The sequence below is a fragment of the Stegostoma tigrinum genome, chromosome 11 (genome assembly GCF_030684315.1).
Source record: "Stegostoma tigrinum isolate sSteTig4 chromosome 11, sSteTig4.hap1, whole genome shotgun sequence".
In the NCBI taxonomy this organism is placed as follows: domain Eukaryota; kingdom Metazoa; phylum Chordata; class Chondrichthyes; order Orectolobiformes; family Stegostomatidae; genus Stegostoma; species Stegostoma tigrinum.
In genome coordinates this window covers 70,980,648-71,003,485 of record NC_081364.1, presented here as the reverse complement: position 1 = coordinate 71,003,485, position 22,838 = coordinate 70,980,648, and the positions used below count along the sequence as shown (strand labels likewise).

The 22,838-nt window shown below is 43.7% G+C and overlaps 1 long non-coding RNA gene across 1 annotated transcript in view; it reads right to left on the bottom strand.

The window, feature by feature from the left end:
* Nucleotides 1–22,838, bottom strand: part of LOC132210219 (uncharacterized) — a 91,521-nt gene that overhangs the window by 62,666 nt on the left and 6,017 nt on the right. The window contains exon 2 of the long non-coding RNA XR_009446449.1: nt 13,876–13,955. This is a non-coding gene — a long non-coding RNA (uncharacterized LOC132210219). The remainder of the gene's footprint in view (nt 1–13,875; nt 13,956–22,838) is intronic.

The following is a 22,838-nucleotide window of genomic DNA, read 5'->3' as shown; positions in this document are numbered from 1 at the left end:
CTTCTTCAGTGGGACCCTGTTAAAATGGATCTGAAAAGTCAAATAAAGTTTCCTCCTACCTCCAATTTTTTGGGGATAGAGATAATAACTCGAAGTTTGAATGTCATTATGGAAAGCAAAAAGGATAGTGCAGAAGAAAGCATAGGTCGACAGATTTTGGAAAAGTGTGCACGCAGTAGGGTTGTTGTAATGGGTGACTTTAACTTTCCTAATATTGATTGGAACCTCCTTCGAGCAGAAGATTTGAATGGAGCTGTTTTTGTAAGGTGTGTTCAGGAGGGTTTCCTAACGCAGTACGTTGACAGGCCGACGAGGGGAGAGGCCATTCTAGACTTGGTGCTCGGAAACGAGCCGGGGCAGGTATCAGATCTTGTGGTGGGAGAGCATTTTGGTGATAGTGACCATAACTGCCTCACATTCTACATAGCTATGGAGAAGGAGAGGAAAAGGCAGAATGGGAGGATATTTAATTGGTGAAGAGGAAACTATGATGCGATTAGACATGAGTTAGGAAGCATGGACTGGGAGCAGTTGTTCCATGGTAAGGGAACTATAGACATGTGGAGACGGTTTAAGGAACAGTTGTTGGGAGTGATGAGTAAATATGTCCCTCTGAGACAGGCAAGGGGTAAGATTAAGGAACCTTGGATGACAAGAGCGGTGGAGCTTCTAGTGAAAAGGAAGAAGGTAGCTTACATAAGGTGGAGGAAGCTAGGGTCACGTTCAGCTAGAGAGGATTACATGCAGGCAAGGAAGGAGCTCAAAAATGGTCTGAGGAGAGCCAGGAGGGGGCACGAGAAAGGCTTGGCAGAAGGAATCCGGGAAAACACAGGCATTTTACACTTGCGTGAGGAATAAGAGAATGGTCAAAGAAAGAGTAGGGCCGATCAGGGATAGCATAGGGAACTTGTGTGTGGAGCCTGAGGAGGTAGGGGAAGCCCTAAATGAGTTTTTTGCTTCTGTCTGTACGAAAGAAACGAACTTTGTAGTGAATGAAACCTTTGAAGAGCAGGTGTGCATGCTGGAATGGATAGAGACAGACAAAGCTGACGTGCTGAAAATTTTGTCAAACATTAAGATTGACAAGTCGCCAGGCCCGGATCAGATTTGTCCTCGGCTGCTTTGGGAAGCGAGAAATGCAATTGCTTCGCCACTTGCGAAGATCTTTGCATCCTCGCTCTCCACTGGAGTCGTACCTGAGGACTGGAGAGAGGCAAATGTAATTCCTCTCTTCAAGAAAGGAAATAGGGAAATCCCCGGCAATTATAGACCGGTAAGTCTCACGTCTGTCGTCTGCAAGGTGTTAGAAAGGATTCTGAGGGATAAGATTTATGACCATCTGGAGGAGCATGGCTTGATCAAATACAGTCAACACGACTTTGAGGGGGGTAGGTCATGCCTTACAAACCTTAGAGTTTTTTAAGGATGTGACTAGAAAGGTTGATGAGGGTCGAGCTGTGGATGTGGTGTATATGGACTTCAGTAAGGCATTTGATAAGGTTCCCCATGGTAGGCTCATTCAGAAGGTCAGGAGGAATGGGATACAGGGGAACTTAGCTGCTTGGATACAGAATTGGCTGGCCAACAGAAGACAGCGAGTGGTAGTAGAAGGAAAATATTCTGCCTGGAAGTCAGTGGTGAGTGGGGTTCCACAGGGCTCTGTCCTTGGGCCTCTACTGTTTGTAATTTTTATTAATGACTTGGACGAGGGAATTGAAGGATGGGTCAGCAAGTTTGCAGACGACACAAAGGTCGGAGGTGTCGTTGACAGTGTAGAGGGCTGTTGTAGGCTGCAGCGGGACATTGACAGGATGCAGAGATGGGCTGAGAGGTGGCAGATGGAGTTCAACCTGGATAAATGCGAGGTGATGCATTTTGGAAGGTCGAATTTGAAAGCTGAGTACAGGATTAAGGAAAGGATTCTTGGCAGCGTGGAGGAACAGAGGGATCTTGGTGTGCAGATACATAGATCCCTTAAAATGGCCACCCAAGTGGATAGGGTTGTTAAGAAAGCATATGGTGTTTTGGCTTTCATTAACGGGGGATTGAGTTTAAGAGTCGTGAGATCTTGTTGCAGCTCTATAAAACTTTGGTTAGACCGCACTTGGAATACTGCGTCCAGTTCTGGGCGCCCTATTATAGGAAAGATGTGGATGCTTTGGAGAGGGTTCAGAGGAGGTTTACCAGGATGCTGCCTGGACTGGAGGGCTTATCTTATGAAGAGAGGTTGACTGAGCTCGGTCTCTTTTCATTGGAGAAAAGGAGGAGGAGAGGGGACCTAATTGAGGTATACAAGATAATGAGAGGCATAGATAGAGTTGATAGCCAGAGACTATTTCCCAGGGCAGAAGTGGCTAGCACGAGGGGTCATAGTTTTAAGCTGGTTGGTGGAAAGTATAGAGGGGATGTCAGAGGCAGGTTCTTTACGCAGAGAGTTGAGAGAGCATGGAATGCGTTGCCAGCAGCAGTTGTGGAAGCAAGGTCATTGGGGTCATTTAAGAGACTGCTGGACATGTATATGGTCACAGAAATTTGAGGGTGCATACATGAGGATCAATGGTCGGCACAACATTGTGGGCTGAAGGGCCTGTGATGTTCTATGTTCTATGTTCTATGTTCTATGTTCTATGTTCTATGTTCTATGTTCTATGTTCTATGTTCTATGTTCTATGTTCTATGTTCTATGTTCTATGTTCTATGTTCTATGTTCTATGTTCTATGTTCTATGTTCTATGTTCTATGTTCTATGTGTCTAAATTTGAGGAAAACCACCTATCATTACACCACTTCTATCACTCGACATTATCACACACGAGGCAGGAGCTGGCACATATAGACTGGGGGAGGAACTGCTTGCAGTGATTTTATTTTGGAAAGTGAGACTATTTTCAAGAGATACAATGAGAATCCAGGGTCACTGTGTTCCATGAATGAATGACATGAGGATGAATGAGCATGAACGACAAAGGCAGCAATATCATGAGTTTCATAAAGAAAATACAGCACAACGAAAAAGGGTAAAGCCCTTCAAAATTATACTTTACAAAAGGAGGTCCTTAAAATTGGAGAGTAAACCATGGCCATGAAATGTCTTTGGCAGGTACTGTTCAGGAAAAAAGCCACAAGGTGTTTTATACGTATGAGTAAAAAAAAACCAAGGAGAGTGGAGCCTGTTAGAAACCAATGGGGCAAATTGTCATAGAGTCAGAAGTAAGTGAGGTCTTGAATGAACACTTATCTGTGCTCACAAAGGAGAAACATGTTGTAGCCGTGGATTTCAGTTAGGATGCGGAGGATCTAGAACGTGTTCAGACAAAAGTTGGGGGTGTTGTCCATAGTGAGGTGAATGGTCTCTGACTACAGTCTGATATTGATCAACTGATAAACTGAGCACAGTAATGGTAGATGGACATTACTTCTAAGAAGCGTGAGGTAATACACTGTAGGAGGTATGGGCAGTGAAGGACATACATAATGGGCAGTAGGTACACACAGAATACTGAAAAACAAAAGTCCAGAGATCACTGAAGGTGTCAGCACAGATAGACGGTGGGGGGGGGGGGGGGGGTGGTGGTGGTGGTGTGAAAGCACCTGTACGGGGCGGGGGGGGGGGGGGGGGGGGGGGAAATCACATGTTCTGGCAACGTGAATTGTTTGAGGCATTGAAAGTATTTAAACCAGTCTGTCAGGGGTGTGGGACCCTAAACAGCAGTGAGGCAAAAAAGAGAGGCTGGCACAGATGTTCAACATAACAATTTAAATAGACAAGGTAGGGAAGAGCAGGGCAGGATATGAGGGAAAATTGATGAATTAAACTGCATTTATATCAACACAATGGACCTGACAGGTCAGGCAGATCAACTAAGGGCATGGATGGGGGCATGGGACTGGGATATCAAACATATTACAGAAACACAGCTGAGGGAAAGAAAGGACAAGCAGCTCAATGCTACAGGGGACAGGTGCTACAGGAAGGATAGAAGAGGAGGCAAGATAGGAGGAATCAGGAAAACATGATGACTGTGCTTAGAGAATATTCCTGGGGTTTGCCCAGCGTCGTTACACTAGCAAAACAGAAAAATTAGAATGGGTGGTCGCTTTGATGCAATTGTCCTACAGGCCCCCAACAGTCGGTGAGAAATTGAGGAGCAAATATGTTGAGAGATCTTAGATAATTGTGAGAATAATAAGGGTGTAATGGTCAGGGATTCTGAATTTTCCAAACCTAGACTGGTACTGCCAAAGTGTGAAGCGCTTCGATGGGAGGAGTTGCCGAACAGTCTCTAAATTATCTGACTCCACGACCATTGCCAGCGCATTGTACACGCCCACCACACACTGTGTGAAGAATCTACCTCTGACATCTCCCCTGTACCTTCCTCCAATCACCTTAAAATCATGCCCCCTCATAATAGTCATTTCTGCCTTGGGAAAAAGCCTGACTATCCATTCTCTCTTGCCTTTCATCATCTTGCACACTTCTATCAAGTCAACTCTCATCCTTCTTCACGCCAATGAAAAAAGCCCTAGCTCCATCAATCCTTCCTCGGGAGACCTGGCCCCCAGTCCAGGCAGAATGCCGAATTCTCTTCTGCACCCTCTCTGAAGCTTCTACACCTTTCAACTGATGAGGTGACCGGAACTGAACACCATATTCCAAGCGTGGTCTAACCAGAGTTTTATCGACCTGCAGCATAACGTCACGGCTCTTAAGCTCAATGAAAGCCAACACTCTCTATGCCACCTTTACAACCTTATCAACTTGGGTAGCCGCTTTGGGGGAATCTATGGACGTGGACCCCAAGATCCCTCTATGCCCCCACACTGCCAAGAATCCTGCCATTTGGCCTGTATTCTGCACTCTGCATTCAAATTCGACCTTAAAAATGAATCACTTTGTACTTTTCTGGATTGAAGCCCATCTGCTACTTCTTTCTCCAGCTCTGCATCCTGTCAATGTCCTGTTACAACCTCCAACAGCCCTCGATGCTGTCCACAACTCCACCAACCTTCATATCATCGACAGACTGACTAACCCACACTTCCACTTACTCACTCAAATCATTCATAAAGTGCACAGGTCCCAGAACAGATATGGAGAAGCAAGGTGTTTGAGATCCTAAACAGTTTCTCATCAGTACTTACTGTGCAGAAACAAACAAAGAAACAAAGAAACCTACAGCACAGGAACAGGCCCTTCGGCCTTCCAAGCCTGCGCCGATCAAGATCCTCGGTCTAACCTGTCATCTATTTTCTAACGGTCTGTGTCCATTTGCTTCCTGCCCATCCATGTACCTGTCCAAATATATCTTAAAAGGTGCTAACGTGTTTGCGTCCACCACCTCCGCTGGCAACACGTTCCAGGCACCCACCACCCTCTGCCTTATCTAGACGGAAGGACTAGTAAATTCAGGGAAATAAAGAGCGATGTCTTGAAAAGAGTCCACACGACAGAAGAGTGCTGTTGGAGGTCAAGAAAAGCTTGATGAAGTGTATCTGAGGACATTGAGGAAACCAGGGCTGAATTTGTGGGAGCACAGATATGTCCCTCAAGCAGAGAGGCTGTGGAGTGACATTTGAGGTTCATGAATGCCTGAACTGCATATAAATGGTGAATAGACAAGGTCTTTGCTCCCAGGGTAGGGGAGTCCAAAAGTACAGAGTATCGGCTTGAAGTGAGAGGGGAAAGTTTTAAAACAGACCCGAGGGGTAACGTTTCCCACACAGAGAATCGTGCAAATATGGAACGAGGTGCCAGAGGAGGTGGTGGAGGTAAGTACAATCACAACAGTGAAGAGACATTGGGGCAGGTACACAGACAGGAAAGGTTTGTAAGGATGCAGGCCAAACGCAGACAAATGTGACTTGTTCAGTTTGGGAAACCCGGTCAGCATGAACAAGTTGGGCCAAAGGGTCTCTTTCCGTGCTTCACAACTCGATGACTCCAGTTACTGGAGGAGGAGACTCCCGAGATAAGGCATATTGCACAGACTGAAGCAATTTACAGAGATCAGGATGGTGGTCAGGATTGGAATATGTTTCAAATTTATGGAGGGATTGCAGAGAGGAGAGGTGGTGACAGAAATAGGAGTTAGAATGATTGAAGACACTGGTCCACAAGACATGACACAGACACAGTCATGGAGGGAAGGCACAGAACAGGAAGATCAGAGACAGCATTACCGTCCTATCGTGGGAGATTTGCTTTCACTTCTGTTGGGCTGATCCTCACAAAGACAGCACAGGCCTGGATTGATAACTGTGAACTTCCTCTGTCGTCTTCGGAAGGTACAGTATCTCAAAGCTGAAAGTAGGCCTCCCATGATGACGTGTGATTGAGTCTGACTGTAATTAGGGGAGAAAATCTGCCACCCTCACTTGGTCAGGCCTACATGTGATTTCAGACCCACAGGAACATGGTTGACTCACAACTACCCACTGAAATGGCACAGCAAGCCATTCAGTTCAAGGGTAGCTCGGGGTGGGTAATAAACGTTGGCCAGCCAGAGACACCCACATTTCATGAGTGAATAAATAATAACTGGAACCGTGCTGGGACCAGTGTCCTGGCCAATCATACAGAGAGGATGCAGGGACAGGGTTCAGGGGAAAGGAGATGTCCAAATCCAAACAGAAAATGTGATTGGAACAGCATGGTGATGTGGCTGAAGACAAGCAGAAAGGGACAGGAAGCACAGAGCTTCACAGAAACCATACATCAGTTTGTGACAGGAAATTGTAGTATAAAGTACATGATAATGTTACTTTTTGGAATGTTCAAAGTATGTGCAATAAAATGGTGGCATTCGAAAAGGAGCTTGGAGAATATTTTTGTCAGTGTTTCTTTGAACATGTTGTGCAACTGGCTAGGGATGGAACTATCCCAGGTCGACTGTTGTGTGATGAAGCTGAATAAATGAGTCATGTCACACAGAGATCCAAAGGGAAATTATGAAAAAAGTGGAATTCAAAGGTATAATGAAGTTTTAATGTGACCAGACAAAGAACAAGCAACAATTAGAAACGGAAACAAAGCCAACTGTATGACATTGAGAGGGGAAGTGACCAGTGTAGACAGAGTAAACTAACTGAAATGCAAATGAACAGTGGAAAACATTTGAAAGAACATTGTAAAATATCCAACAAAAAGGGCATTCCATTGACAAAAGCTCAGCAAGAAATTCCTAGCTGTGTCTCACTCAGGGTGTAAAGGAATATATTCAATTGAAAGAGCCCTAGAAGACGACAAAATAAACAGAACAAAATCAGAAGAAAGAGACTGTTCAGAAAAAGACAGCTACCAAAGTATGGAGATAATGGGAACTGCAGATGCTGGAGAATTCCAAGATAATAAAATGTGAGGCTGGATGAACACAGCAGGCCAAGCAGCATCTCAGGAGCACAAAAGCTGACGTTTCGGGCTAGGCCCGAAACGTCAGCTTTTGTGCTCCTGAGATGCTGCTTGGCCTGCTGTGTTCATCCAGCCTCACATTTTATTACCAAAGTATGGATGCAGGTGTTAAAGGGATTTCCTAGCAGAGGAATGTATTAGGAACATGAAACATTGTCAGGATTTATTGAGATGATCGGAACAGGGAAAGTTGAAGGTACTGGATGTGATGAGTGTGTTACAGAAAGTGGCAAGGGCCTGAACAATGTTACAAATCCAGGAGGAATTGCAGATCTGGAGGTGTCTGTAGAGGTAGGGAGGGAAATATGTACTTTTATTTAAATCATTCATGGCATGAGGACGTCACCAACTGGTCGAGCAATCATAGCCCAACACTAACTGCCACAGCACAGCTCAGAGTCAGCCATGTTGCTGTGGGTCTGAAATCACATGTCGGCTAGAGCAGCTAAGAATGTCAGATGACCTTCACTAAAGGACACAAGTGAACCAGTTAAGTTTTTCCTGATAAAAAAGAATGCTTTTCTGGTGGCCTCATGAATATCCTGTACAGCCACAGCATGACATCCCAATCTCCTATTCCCAATGCTCTGGCCAATGAAAGCAAGCATGCCAAATGTCACCTTCATCACCCCATCTGTGACACCGCTTTCAGGGAACTATGTATCTGTGCCCCTAAGTCTCCCTGCTTGACAACACCATCTGGGGCCTGAACATTAGCTGTTTGTGTTCTGCACTGGTTTGTTTTTGCAAGATTAAACACTTCACATTTATCCACCTCAATCTCCATCTGCTATTCCTCATCCAATCAACCTGATAGATTATGATCTCACTGAATTCTTAGATAACCTCCTTCACTGTCCATGATACCACCAATTTTACTGTCACCCACAAACTTACTAAACATGACTCCTATATTCTCATTCAAATCATCAATATAAATGACACATAACATAACCGAACTTGGTGGCACACGCATAGGCCTCCAGGAAGAACAAATCTCTGCCAGCACCCACTGTCAAGCCAATCTTGTACACAACTGGCAAGCTTTCATAGAACACCATGTGATCTAAACTTGCTGAGAACCAAGTACCACTCTGCCTTCATCTATCTCCTGGCTACCTCCTCAAAGCAAAATCAATCAACTTTCTGAGCCATGATTTTCCACACACAAAGGCGTGCTGACGAGCCCTAATCAATCTTTGCCTTTCCAAATGCATGAAGAGCCAGTCTCTCAGGATCTCCCCCAACAAACTACCCACCACTGACGTCAGTGTCACTTGTTTGTAGTTTCCAGGCTTTGCCTTGCAGCCCCTTGAGTGATGCAACAACATTACCCACCCTCCAGTCTTCTGACATCTCACCATGGCTGTTGATGATATAAATATCTTGCTGGAGCAGCTCAATTTCTTACCTAGCCTTCCACAATGTCCTGGGATAAACCTGATCAAGGCCTGAGGATTTAGCTGCCTTTGTGCATTTTAAGACTCCTAACACCTCATGCTCTCAATTGTGGACTCTTTTCTAGTCATCACAATTTATTTCACCAAGTTCCTGAGGTGCTATGTTTTTCTCCACAGTAAATACTGAAGTGGAATACTTGTTTAGGATTGTATCGATCTCTAGTTATCCCACATATAATGGCTTTGTTGATCTTGAAGAGGCCCTATTCACTCCCTACATACTCTCCAGCCCCTGTTCAAACTCGTCAAAATGATTTTGAAAATTCAAGTTAACCATATCTCCCTAATGCCAATCCCCTCCCTCCCCTTACTTATTCTACAATTGATAGCCACACCTAAAAAAAATGAAATCGAACAGGATCATCAAAAAATTCCCTTTCATAAACTCATGTATCTTCTGTTGTTTCAAAGGGTGCAATTCTTGTTTATTGTCATATTCTTTATATGACAGTCCAGTACATTTCTAACTTACTGTCAGGCTCAGTGTTGGCTTCAGATTGACTGCACAAAGCTTTTCGGGAATTTATAAGTAGCAATCTGAAAAAGGGCGCTTACAGGTTCAGCAGGTAACAGAACGCAAATCAAATTCTGACAATTATTAAAAAGGGAATGAAGTTTAAAAATAGGGAGTCCTTGCTAAAATAAATAAGTTGTGTCAAACTATACCAAGAATATTATGAACAGTATGACAGCCCTTTGGAAAGATATCCTTGAATTAGCGAATGGCCAGATAAGGTTCACTGGGCTTATCTTGGGAATGGAGGGATTTTCTAATGAGGAGAGGTTAAGTCGTCTGAGCTTGTCGCATTGTCATTTAGAAGAAGGAGGGAGAAATATAATGAAATATCTGAGATTCTTAGTGTTTTTTTTTCCAACGGCATTAAAAATAAAACAGTATAACTCAGCACCAGGCCCTTCAGGCTACCATGGCTGTGCCTACCACAATGTTATTCTAAACTAATGCCATCTGCCTGCACATTGTCCATATCCCTTGATCCTCTGCCTGTTTATTGCATTTGTCTCAATCCCACACAACTTCATTCATGCGCCCCACAGATCTCATTTGAAATTTCCTCCATGCCGGGCACCCAAGTATTTGACATTTTTTTTTCACTGGAGAAAGATATTTTGACTATCCACATTATCTGCTAGGGGGATTCTTTTCTTTCCTCCTTCCTCTGCTTTTAACCAGAATCCAGGCTGTTTGAGTTCCTTTTCCTGTCCAAGCTGCTTCATCTGCAACTGAATCCTAGCCATTTCCCAAGAGTGTTGTCAATCCCTTTCCCTTCCTCACAGACGGCGGTAAGCCCAACTCCAGCCTGTCTGCCAATTCCAACAGCTTTGCTGTGGTCACTTTTTGCAAAGACTCCGAAGTCAATGCTTCCACCTCCAGAAATCTGAATGACGACTGAAAGAGCCATTCCTACACAAGGCACGCCCTGTTTAAACCAAGGGAATGCAACACCCGAACCAAAAGACACTAACAACTACCACTCACCACCTTGGAGTCAATTAACCCTAAACCCAAAGTGGAATTGTAGAATTATTGCGGCAAGAGCGCCCAATCTGTTATGGGCCAGGCGGGAATTGCCTCAAGATTTTAACAAAGTAGCCCAGACCCTAATTTTGAGATAGTCAGAAGGGTCCAGACCTGAAAGATAACAAAGTGTGGGGCTGGATAAACACAGCAGGCCAAGCAGCATCTTAGGAGCACAAAAGCTGACGTTTCGGGCCGAGAAACTTCATCAGAAAAGGGGCCGTTTCTGATGAAGGGTCGAGGCCCAAAACATCAGCTTCTGTGCTCCTAAGATGCTGCTTGGCCTGCTATGTTCATCCAGCCCCACACTTGGTTATCTTGGATTCTCCAGCATTTGCAATTCCCGTTATTCCAACCTGAAATGCCAACTTTTCTGCTCCTCTGATATTGCCTGACCTGCTGGGTTCTTCCAACTCCACACTTACCTTTCGACCCTAACTTTCTTATTTTAAGAGGCAGATGTCATGTGGGTGTTCCAGGTATGATGCACTTGGTTTGAAGCAAAACACATTTATTTAAACACGACAATTAAAACATGAACAGAAGAAAGTGGAATTTAGAATAACAAAATATTGGAAAGCCTAACACACCCAATACAGTAACTATTACGAATTAACTGTTCCAATCTTGTTACATCCCATAAACACACCCATTGGCTAAAAGGTAATTTCAAACACAGATTCTTAAAGGCAGGAGGGAACAACATCCAGAGACAGATTTCCGGGAAAGCCAGTTAGGAATTATTTATTGAAGCTTGCAAACCTTCTGGACACACAAGTCTCATGGCTGCTACAGCTGAAATATAACTAGAGAGCCTGAACTGGCCACTCCCCTTCCATTGTTAAGTTGCTTTTAAAACAAAAAACCCAAAGGCCTCCTAAAACCCCTGAACACTTCCCATTTCTGCCTTTACAAGCAATCTTCAAAAAATAAAATGACAAAATAACCTTTTTAAAGTCACACACTACACCCACCTACCACGAGCTGAGACCCTTGTAAAAGTGGAAACAGCTTCAGTTCATCCAGTACGGTGCTACAATCTGTACATACCCACGAAAGACCGATGCATCCCCTGGAACCCGCCATAAATATTGATGAAATCCCCAGGACCCCCAGAACCCACTGGAAACACCAACACACAACCTGAGACCCACAGTAAAAACTGATGCAATCCCCAGGACACCATGGGACCCACCGTAAATACTAACACATTCCCCATGGTCCCTTTTACATCCTGGCCTGCTCAGTGGGGCCCCTAAAACATACATAAGAACATAAATATGAATGAGGAACAAAAGTAGAAGATATCTGCCCAATCAAACTTGTGCTACCAATAACTATGACCATGGCTGGTTCTCAAACTCAGTCCTCTGATCTAGCTGACTCCCTATATCATGTGCTCTCTTTATTCCCATCATTCGATTAAACTTCTTCTTGGAAACATTGAATGGTTTGGCCTCAACCACTTTCTGTGGCAGTGAATTTCACAGACTCAGAGGCGATGGCCTAGTGGCATTATTACTGGACTATTAAACAACAGACCCAGATAATATTCTGGAGAATATGGGTTCTGGGGACCTGGATTCAAATCCCACCGTGGCACAGGGTGGAATTTGAATTCAACAAATACCTGGAATTTGGGGTTTAATAATGACCATGAATACAGTGTTGATCATTGAAAAAACCCATCAGGTTCATTAATGTCCTTCAGGGAAGGACACTGCCATCCTTACTTATGCTGGCCTACACGTAATTCCACAGCCACAACAATGTGGTTGACTCTTAACTGCCCTCTGGGCAATTACGGATGAGCAATAAATGCTGCCTAGCCAGAGACGTCTTCATCCCATGCATGAGTGATAAAAAAAATCTCTGGCAAAGACATTTTTCCTCATTTCAGTTCTAAGTGGCCTATGCTGTGTCCTCAGACTGTAAGCCCTGCTTCCAGATTCTTTAGTCATCGGGAATATTGCTCTGACTGTTATTACGTCTAGACCTGTTAGAATTTTATACATTTTCATGAGATCCACCCTCATTTTCATAAACTACATTGAATACCCGCCTAATCAATCCAACATCTCTTCATATGTGTCAGTCCAACCTGGTATCAGTCTGGTAAGCATTGCCTCTATGGTCAGAACATCCTTCTTCAGATAACAGAAGCCAAAACTGTACATAATACTCCAGATACAGTCTCACAGTGGCCCTGCACAAATACAGCAAGATCTCCCTGAATCCTCTCCCTATTAAGGCCAACATACCATTTGCCTTCTTCAACCCCTGCTGCACCTGCACCCACTGTGTAAATACGAACATGCTCACTGGGGAATCTCTATACACACTGACTCATTACCCCACATATCCTTTATAATTATAAACACACTCCCAAAGGCACAGATTCCTGAAACTGTCCTTGGACACACCTGAAAATTACCGTCAGTCACTGGAGACTCACTGTGGTCTCTCTGTAGAAGTCTATTACACAGACACACCACCTCAGACCCATGTAAGCATGGACACCATCTTTTGTAAATGATGACACACTGTCAACAACATTCTGTGAAATACACCGTGAGAATCCTGGCAAATACTAACAATTTCCTTGTGAGAACCCTCTTCAAACTGACACTTCTTGGTGATTCCTTGTGAACTCTAAGTCATTACACTGGAACACTTTTTAAAATACTGACACACACAAAAAGATCCCCTGTAAATACCGACAGTCCCACTAAACTCAAGTAAACAACATCAGAAGAAGGGTCCCAACCTGAAACGTCAAGCTTTCCTGCTCCTCGGATGCTGCTTGGCCTGCTGTGTTCATCCAGCCTCACACCGTGTTATCACCAGAGTCACCCTAGACCGGCTGTAAATGCTGACAGACTTCCCTGGAGATGCACCGTACAGACTGTTGTATTCCCTCTGGAACACCCAGTAATTATTGACACGTTCCCTCTGGATTCGTTGCAGATACTGATATACTGCCCAGAGACCCCTCAACATACTAACACATCGTGCACGAATTCCCGGTCAACATTATTCACTCCCCAGTCCCTCCTGTAAATACTGAAACACTCCCAGTCAGGTTCCCAGAAATTGTTAACACACTCCCAATGGATTTGTCGTAAATATTGATGCACTCTCATGGGATTTCCTGTAAAAGTCCGTCACACCTCTCAGGAATGCCCTTTAAATATTAGTGCCCTCCCCAGAAACACCCAGGACAAGCTGAAAATCCTCCCTAGGACATGCTGTAAATACTGATGGATCCCCTCTGGACCCCTGTAAATATTAACACACTCATCCTGGATTCCCTGTGGATACTGCTTTTTGAGATACAGAGCCTCATCGCCTAGAATCAGATCCTTCAGTCCAACCAGTCCATGCCGACCACAAACCCAAACTGAACTGGGGCCAAGCACAGGAAGGTGGGACATGCCCCTCTGAATATTTCTTATTCATGTACTTACCCAACTGCCTTTTAAATGCTGTTGCTGTAACTGTACCCACACCCAGTACTTCCTCTGGAAGGCCATCCCATACATGAACCCTGTGTAAACAAAAATAAAATTCCATGCGTTTATTAAAATCTTTCTCCTCTCCCCTAATAAGTATGACCCAGCCTTGAAATCCCCACCCTCTTGAATTGCAATCTGCCATTCACTTTATCAATCCCGCTCAGGACTTTTAAACTTGTCCTCAATCTCCTCTGCATGGGATCCATCAAAACGCTGTAACAATTCCCTGTAAGTACTGACACACTCCCCAGGGATACTGTATTAACATCAGAATCTCCCCGAACACCCCCTTGTAAATAGTGATACACTACCAGGGACCCCCAAGTAAATAACGACAAAGTCCCTCTGGACCCACTGTATGTATTGAATGAATACCCCAGACACATTGCCAATACTGTCACACTCCCCAAGGATACCTTAAATACCGTTCACTCACTGCAGTGAGGACAAACTCCCCAGCAACTCCCTGGGTTACTGAGATAGTTCCAAGTGATCATTCTGTAAATAGCATCCCACACAATCACAGGAAAAAGTCTATAGATACTGACTCATTAACCACAGGCTCACTGTGAATACTGACACACTCACTGGGAAACCTGCACATGTACTGATTCAAGCAGGACCCAGAAAAACAAGAAAAAAAAAAAAAATCGCCAATAGTAAAACATTTCGACCAATCCTGCATTTTTGGGCAGAATCCTACACTTCCAAACTTTTCGAAGAGACAGTTGGACTGAATCTGCGAGAAATACACAACACAATAATCATGCCTGGGAACGGAGATTGCTGTGTGGGTTTATTGAGATAACAAGGTGTGGAGCTGGATGAACACAGCAGGCCAAGCAGCATTTAAGGAGCAGGAAAACTGACATTTCAGGCCTAGACCCTTCATCGGAAAATTATTGTTCGGCCTGGAATCCCATGTTGCACCTCCTCACTTAAAGGACAATTAACCAAAACCAACAGACCCTGATCCAAAAGGAACTGATCCAAGACAGCTTTTACACCTCGGGCTATGCAGCACAGACGGTACAGAGCCTACAGAGATACTTGACATTGAAATCCATTCACACACACTAACCATCGGAAAGCTAAATGAACCTCAGAAAATAACATCAAGAGCAGAGTGAAAACTACTGATCTGGTGTGAAGATAATGGGACTCTCAGTCAGTATAACTGCCAGCCCCGATCTATGGGAGGAGGAAACTGAACAAAGAGCTTCCGAACACGGGATCCAAACTTTCTGAACCGAGAACACCTTCAGCAAAAACCTGACCCAGGCCATCCAAACCAGACAGACACTGACTAGCACAAGCAATCATTGACTTCACCGAAGCCACGAGTCCTCAGTCACAACCTGAGGTGAAAACCTAAAAGGTGAAGAGAAACGGCTACTCACCAAAACACACCTTTGCGCATCAGCTGACTCAACCCAAACTTACAAACCCACACAGTCCCAAGTCTTCATCCAGGCTCTAGGTGTGATAATCCAGAAGGACCACTGGGACTTCAAAAATCGCATTCTGGGATGGGAGCATAAACCCTGAGATCCCAAATTCCAACATCGGTGGCAGTGCATTGGGACCCTATTGGGAGGACTGCAGGCAGACAGTGTAAATGCTTGTTTTCTGTGTCAGTAAATAATGTCTAATAGTGGTGGTCTCTTTCCATAGTATATTGTATTAACTTCATAGAATTTACTGACTTACCTTTATGCTACTAAATAGAGATTCCTTTGCCCTTAAATACCTGTCTAAAGTCTCCTCATTCACATCCCCATAAATAAATCCAGTGTACAGAATCACAGGCTTGGGAGCCGCTTCGACATCAGGAAAGTTCTGCAAACCAGAATCCGATACTCATTCCCCACAGACACTAAATGCTCCTACACTCACTGGAGAATCTTAATAAACACTGGCACCTTTCCCCAGGCACATTTTGATCGTCCCCATAAACACTGACATTCCCCCCCCACACCCCGAGAAAACACTGATACATTTCCCGAGGAGCTCCCTGAAAGCAGTGACATGTTTCCTCAAACACCTCCAAGGACTGATACATTCCAGCTCCCACTTGAAATGAAAACTACAGGCACATCCACAAATGATTAAAATGAACAATCCAGACAACACAGTTCAATTACTTCTGTGAGAACAGTGACAGCACCTCAAGCAGTCTAGACTTCACTATAACTAAATATTTTGTCAGGAATGTGTTCTGAGGGAAAATGTGGATAGTGGATCTATGCTTGTTTGTCCCATATAGAGAGAATGTGTCTACATTGAGATCCTCTTACTCAGAGTCATGAAGCTGGGGTGTGGGGAAAGACAGGACTGTTTGAGTACAGTCGAGCACATCTGACTGTGTTAATCACAAAAATAACCTCTAGGTTTGAGTCCTGTCATGGTCAGTGAGGATCAGTGATCGTGCCCTGATTCCCTGCGCAGGACAAAGTCTTCCTGATCTTCAGTTGAAAATTCTGTTTTTTTTTGAAGATTCCAGTGTATCAGAACTCCCCTCCAGTCTCAGTGATGAACAACAGACACTAATTTATACCCAGACATCACCGAGACACAGAAAGCGTCCTTTCTGTTTCAGTAGTGCACTCTCAGTGCCACGATCAAACAAACGGGAAGATTGAAGTTCTTTTTCAGAGAAACAGAGATAGAGATAACAAGGTGTAGAGCTGGATGAACACAGCAGGCCAAGCAGCATCAGAGGAGCAGGAAGGCTGACGGTTCAGGCCTCAGCCCTTCTTCAGAGACTGAGTCAGATTTACATTATTTCACACCTAGAGCCTGACTTACAGTTTAACAACATTGTTTGTTCCAAAGGAGAGTCACATCAGACCTGAAACTTGAACTCCGTTTCTCTGTCCACATGTGCTGCCAGATCGGCGAGGTTTCTGCAGCATTTTCTGTTTTGTTTCAATTTGCCAGCATCCACACTTCATTTGAGTCACATCATTGTTGACTTCTCAGCACTCATCCAGTTTTTGCAATGTTTTTTGATCCCCTTAGCATCACAAACATTGCAAACCATTTTCTGGAATGTAGTCAGCGATCCACTTCTTGAGGTGGAAATGATCACAGATTCACAGGTATTTGAGTGAAGATATTTTTGCTTATCTCAGGCACTCAGGCTATTCTACCACTTTCAGACTGATCCATTATGCTACATTCCTATCAGGAAAGATAGCTGCCAACATGTATCCTGTCACTGTCTTTGGTAATAACATTCAGTGCAAAGAGAACACCTCTTTATTCACATAGAATACAGGATATCCAGATCTAGCCTACTCAGTCGCACCTCATCAAAATCTCCAGTTGCAAGAATGAGTCTGGTGCCCCTGTGTTACAAACACTCAAATGCTAATGATTGCTTCCTTAGGTGTGGAAAACAAATCTGCACACATTTGTGTATCTCTGGCTTCAGAAGGTTCCACAAAGTGCATTGATGGAATTCACAAGGCAATGAACACATCCTTTTTCCAGGTGCTCAAGTAACATCATGTGTAATTTGGAGACAAGAGAAATCTGTGTTCTAGGGAACATAATCCCAATAATGACAGGCTATTGCACACAGCAATATCACCCCCTCACAAATACAAACCATCGTCTTATGTTTTAAATCAAAATGCTAAGCAGAAAAAAAAGTCACTCCTCGTCACTTTACTGAAAGAATTTGCTGCTAAGATAATGCTAAAAAAAGTATAATACAGAGAGATGGGGTAAGTTAGTGCGGCTAACTGGGGAGACTGGCTCATAACGATTTCAGACTCCCCACAGTGAAGCTATAGATTTACCGAATCATTTACAAAAATAGCTCGGCAACAAAGGGTTGAATTCTCATAAAACTGACAAGTACCGTCAGATCGACAGGTAGAGATTGGAATTGTTCAGAAAAAAAAACTTTCCAGATACACTGGTGGATGGTGTGTGCTAGAAACCGTTCTGAGTGAAATAACTTTGTGATCGAACACTTATTCACTGAGAAATGAATCTCTGCTGCACCAAAGAAAAGCCGGTGTATAGTTTACTGGCCACCTGATTTGCAGGCAAAGGAAACCTGATCCCAGGACTCTCGGGTAAGTTACACGGTTAGTGACAGCCCATCATGCACAAGAGCAGCCTCTTACACTGAGAACAGAACAGACTATAGTTAAACAGACAAGAATTCCAACATGAAAATCTGCCACTTATTCTGATGTCATCTGCAAACCTACCTCCAATATTCACAGTCAAACTATTGATGTAAATGACAAAAAGCAGCATCCTTTTGTCCCCGACTGTCCATCCAGGTTTAAACTTTGATCCAAATGTTGCCTCTATGAACATGAACATGTAGCTAAAATACTTTGACTTTTAAACTGTCAGTTATAACTATGTAATCTTTCTCAATTCAATGATCATTTGGCTACTATATATTTTTCAAGCTACTTTGAGCTGTATATTTACAAAGTTTCCCCCAGGAACTCAATCTCTTGTGTATTCTGTTGAATAAACACATTTTCAACCTGTATGCTCCTTGGTCCAATTATCTTAGCAAAATGTAAATATTTTTAGCCAATTACAGTAATGATCTTTTAAATGGCTAATTCATAATCACAATTAATTTCTAATTATTCCGAGTACAGAACCCCTTGTAAACCAAATTATTTTTCTCAGAGCCGATATTATATATCTTTACAGTTTACAGTGCAGTCATCCAATTATTGCATTGGTCCATTATCACAGTGAAGCTAAAATTAAAGTCTTTTTTAAATTGACATCATTGTTACTATATTCTTGAATTACAATGACTAGCGTAGTATTTTAGAAGCATTAAACAAGGCTGGATTTTCAATACAAGAATTAGTGCAAATAATCATATTGCTTATTTTATTAATTATTGTTAGCTCCTAATGATTTTTTTTGCTGTGATCACATTAATAATCAGTCTACTTTCAGCTCTGTAGATATATAAAATGAATGTCAAGTTATTATTAAGTGAAGTTTAAAATGTCACATTTTGTTATTCTGTATTCTAATAATCACAGAATATGTCTCATTGTTATCAAATCCATGAATCAAAGTAAATATTTCACTGTACAGTTTAACAGGCACCACAAATATCGACTCATTGTCTCTCAGCCCCTTTTTTATATTTCTCCTCCAACAATCTGCTCTGTGAGCAGAATATTAAACCAGTCAGTGATCAGCTGTGTAGACCCTAATCGCGTAATTATGTTCAATATTTACCACACTTTAGGCAGACAGTAAACCTCAGAATCACTCTTGGCAATATAATAAGAACAATGAGGGAGAAGGGAGTTGTGCTGAATTCAGTGAACAATTGACAGACCTTGTCCACACCGAGGAGGGGTTGAACCACACAGCAGGACATCATGGTGGAAAAGTGGGGCACGAGAGGAAGCATAAGCCCAAGGTGGCCAAAATGGATTCTGAATGGGCCCTATCTAAGGGCAACAACAAAAAAGGCCTCGAGGGGTGGTTGTTACAAATTGCATTGGATTGCAAAAAGAAACTGATCATGAAGATGCTCAGGAAGGGTTAAGACCTGGGTGCCCTAAAACCAGATCAGAGACCCTGGTGGAATAGACAAGAAAAATATGTCAATGAGAAGGCAGCTGTAACTCTGACAGCCTCCATCAGAAATATGACCAGTGAGAAATGGGAACAAGCAAAGGTGGCAGCTCTTACACGAGGGCTTAAAGCGAAAGGTCAAGATGGTAGTTATAGGAAGGGAAGGACAACGACACTGACTCAAATGGGTTGGATGACAAAACACCCACTTATGGGCAGACGGACAACAATGAGTGGGATGACCTGGAAGTATGAGAAGGCAGTGCCTATGGCACCGTTGTGGATCAAAGTTAAACCTTGGACAGACAGTGACGGACAAAAGGACGTTGTTTTTTGTCATTTACGTAAATGATTTGCATGTGAATATAGGAGGTAAAGTTTGCGGATAACATCAAAAGCAGTGGTGTAGTGAATAGTGAAGGAGGTTATCTCCAGAGTGCAATCACATCCTTACCACATGGGCCAATAAGCTGAGGAGTGGCAGATGGAGGTTAATTTAGATTAATGTGAGGTGTTGCATTTTAGGAAGGCAAATCAGTGCAGAAGTTATGGATTTAATGGGAAGGCCCTGGGAGTGTTGCTGGACAAAGAGACCTTGGAGTGCAAGTTCATAGTTTCTTGAAAGTGGAGTTGCAGGTAGACAAGGGAGTGAGGAAGGCATTTGGTACATTTGCCTTCATAGGTCAGAGTCTTGAATCTAGGAGTTAGTGTGTCACGTTGCAGACATATTGGGCATTGCTTAGGCCACTTTTAGAACAGTGCATTCAATTCTGATCTCCTTGTTACAGGAAGGATGTTGTGAAACTTGAAAGGTTCAGAAAATATTTACAAGGACGTTGCCATGATTGGTGGGTTTGATCTGAAGGTAGAAGCTGAATAGGTTGGGGCTATTTTCCCTGGAATGTTGTAGGCTGGGGCTGGGGGGCACAGGGTGGGGGGGTGGGGGGTGTCAGGGAGGCAGTGCTTACGGAGGCTTCTAAGTCATGATGGGCATGGATTGGGTGAATGGTCAAGATCTTTTTCCCAGGGTTGGGAGTCCAAAACTGGAGCGTATAGGTTTAAGATGAGAGGAAAAGAGTTAAAAGGGATTTAAGGGGCGATGATTTCACACAGAGGGTGGTGCATGTATGTAATGAGCTGCCAGAGGAAGCAGTCGATGAAAGTAGAATTACAACATTTAAAAGTCATCTGGATGAATATGTGAACAAGAACGGTTTAAAGTGATGTGGGCCAAATGCTGGCACATGGGACTAAATGAATTTAGGATGTTTGCTTGGCATAGAAGACTTGGACTGAAGGGTCCATTTCCATGCGGCACATCTCGATGACTCAGTGATAGAAGAAGTGAACATTTTCAGACGCAGATTGGGAATGTGACATTCTGGGGGTTGATCTCTGAAAACAACGAGGAGTATCTCACGTTGTAGATTCCCGAACTACGATGGGGGACCCTCCAGTCAGGACATGGGAAGGAGGAAAGAGAAGGCTGCATCTCCAGAGTAGTGACACTGTAGGGAGACTGGGACAGTCAGGCAATCTGGGAAGTTACACCTGCGACCCAATCACAAGCAGGAACATGGGTTATTATCTGTAAACCCTGGAAAAGATCAAGGGCCCTCTCATTCCACCACAAAAACAGTACCCCATCAAAGCTGGGGCTGAGGAGGCAGCAATTGTGATCATGAACAATTGGCTGAAGCAGGTAATGGTCAGACCAACAGCATCCCAAACTAATTCACTGAAGCCTGATGACTCAGATTGCCTTCCTATTGATTACACCTCCCTGAACACATCTGTCACTGAAGAGTATCCTACAGTAGCAAAAGCACACTGTACATAATGGGCTGAAATCGCAACAGGGCACTCTCAGTCCAGGTCCGTACCTGTGGACCTGGAATCCCAGAATAAGCTGTTGTTTACTCTGAGGAAAACAGCACACATGTTCCCAGTTGTTCTGGCAATTCCACAATAATCCGGCCATATTCCACTGACATATGGCTCATGGAATTAGCCACATTGACCTTACCAAGACCTCATCACCTCAGTCAGTCAGAAAGAGCATACCTGGATCTTCAGAGTATTGAGTCACATCTGCCAGCCCAGCAGGGCTTAAAATTAAACCACAGAAAGCAAATTGGAATGACAGGGAGTGATGTGTCTGGGATATCAGTCAGGTAGGGACACAGGATAGTCCCCTAAAAACAAAAGAATGCGATTTTAAACTACCCAGTCACACACAGTGAAAGGAAAAAGGCAAACTTGAGGGTTGTTTAATTATTGTAGGAATTATGCAGAAAACATTCAGAACTGGCACAACTACTAAAAGCCCTGACATCAGCCAGGAGCCAGAGAGTCAACATACACACACACACAGTCCTGATGTCTTTGGTATAGTTCACGACCATATATTGGCCTGGCCTCAGCGCGGGTACGTCACCTTGTCTGGGGGCCACATACAGCACGAAGACCAGATTAAAGAGTTGATGGAAGCAGCTAATTTTGTGACTAAAACAGCAGTAATGAAGATTAGAGCTCACAGGAAAGTAGAAACCCCACAACAACAGGGCAATGAGTATGCGGGTCAGGCAGCTAAAATACTTACTGAAAAAGTACAGATATTTGAGGAAGTGGCAGTGGCAGCAGTTACTGGAGGAAGAGAAGAAAGTTTAAAGACATTTCAAGAAACAGCCCCACAACACGAGAAATGTGAATGGGAAAAGGGTGGGGCAATGAGAGGACAAGATGGAATCAGGAAGACATAGGATCAGACAGTGCCACCACATACCATCGGCTGGCCCATGCTGGGTGGTATAAAATGCAATATCAGATGCCTCGTCGCTGGTGGTGACCTGGAGTAGGGGATGATATAATAAAATGTTATCGAAGACTCTGGACACACCGTGTCAGGGAAAGATTAAATGCAGACAGCAGCCATAACCCAGGGGGCTCATGGGAACAAGTGCAGATGGATTCAACAGGTTCCCTACCCCAGAAAAATAAATGCTGAATGTCTAAACAAAAAGAAACAGAAAAGTAGATGCAGGAGTTGGCTATTTGACCCTTTGAGCCTGCACAACCATTCAGTATGATCATGACTGATTGTGTAATCTCAGCATAACATTCCTACCCTCTCTCCATACTCCTTCCTCCCTTTAGCCATAAGGGAAACGACCAGCTCCCTCGCGAATATATCTAATTAACTGGCCCCAATAGCTTTCTGTGGGAGAGAATTCCACAGGTTCACATTCTTGGTGAAGGGATTGTTCTGCATCTCGGTCCCAAAGGCTTTATTCTTAGACTGTGACCCCCAGTTTGAGATTTCCACATCA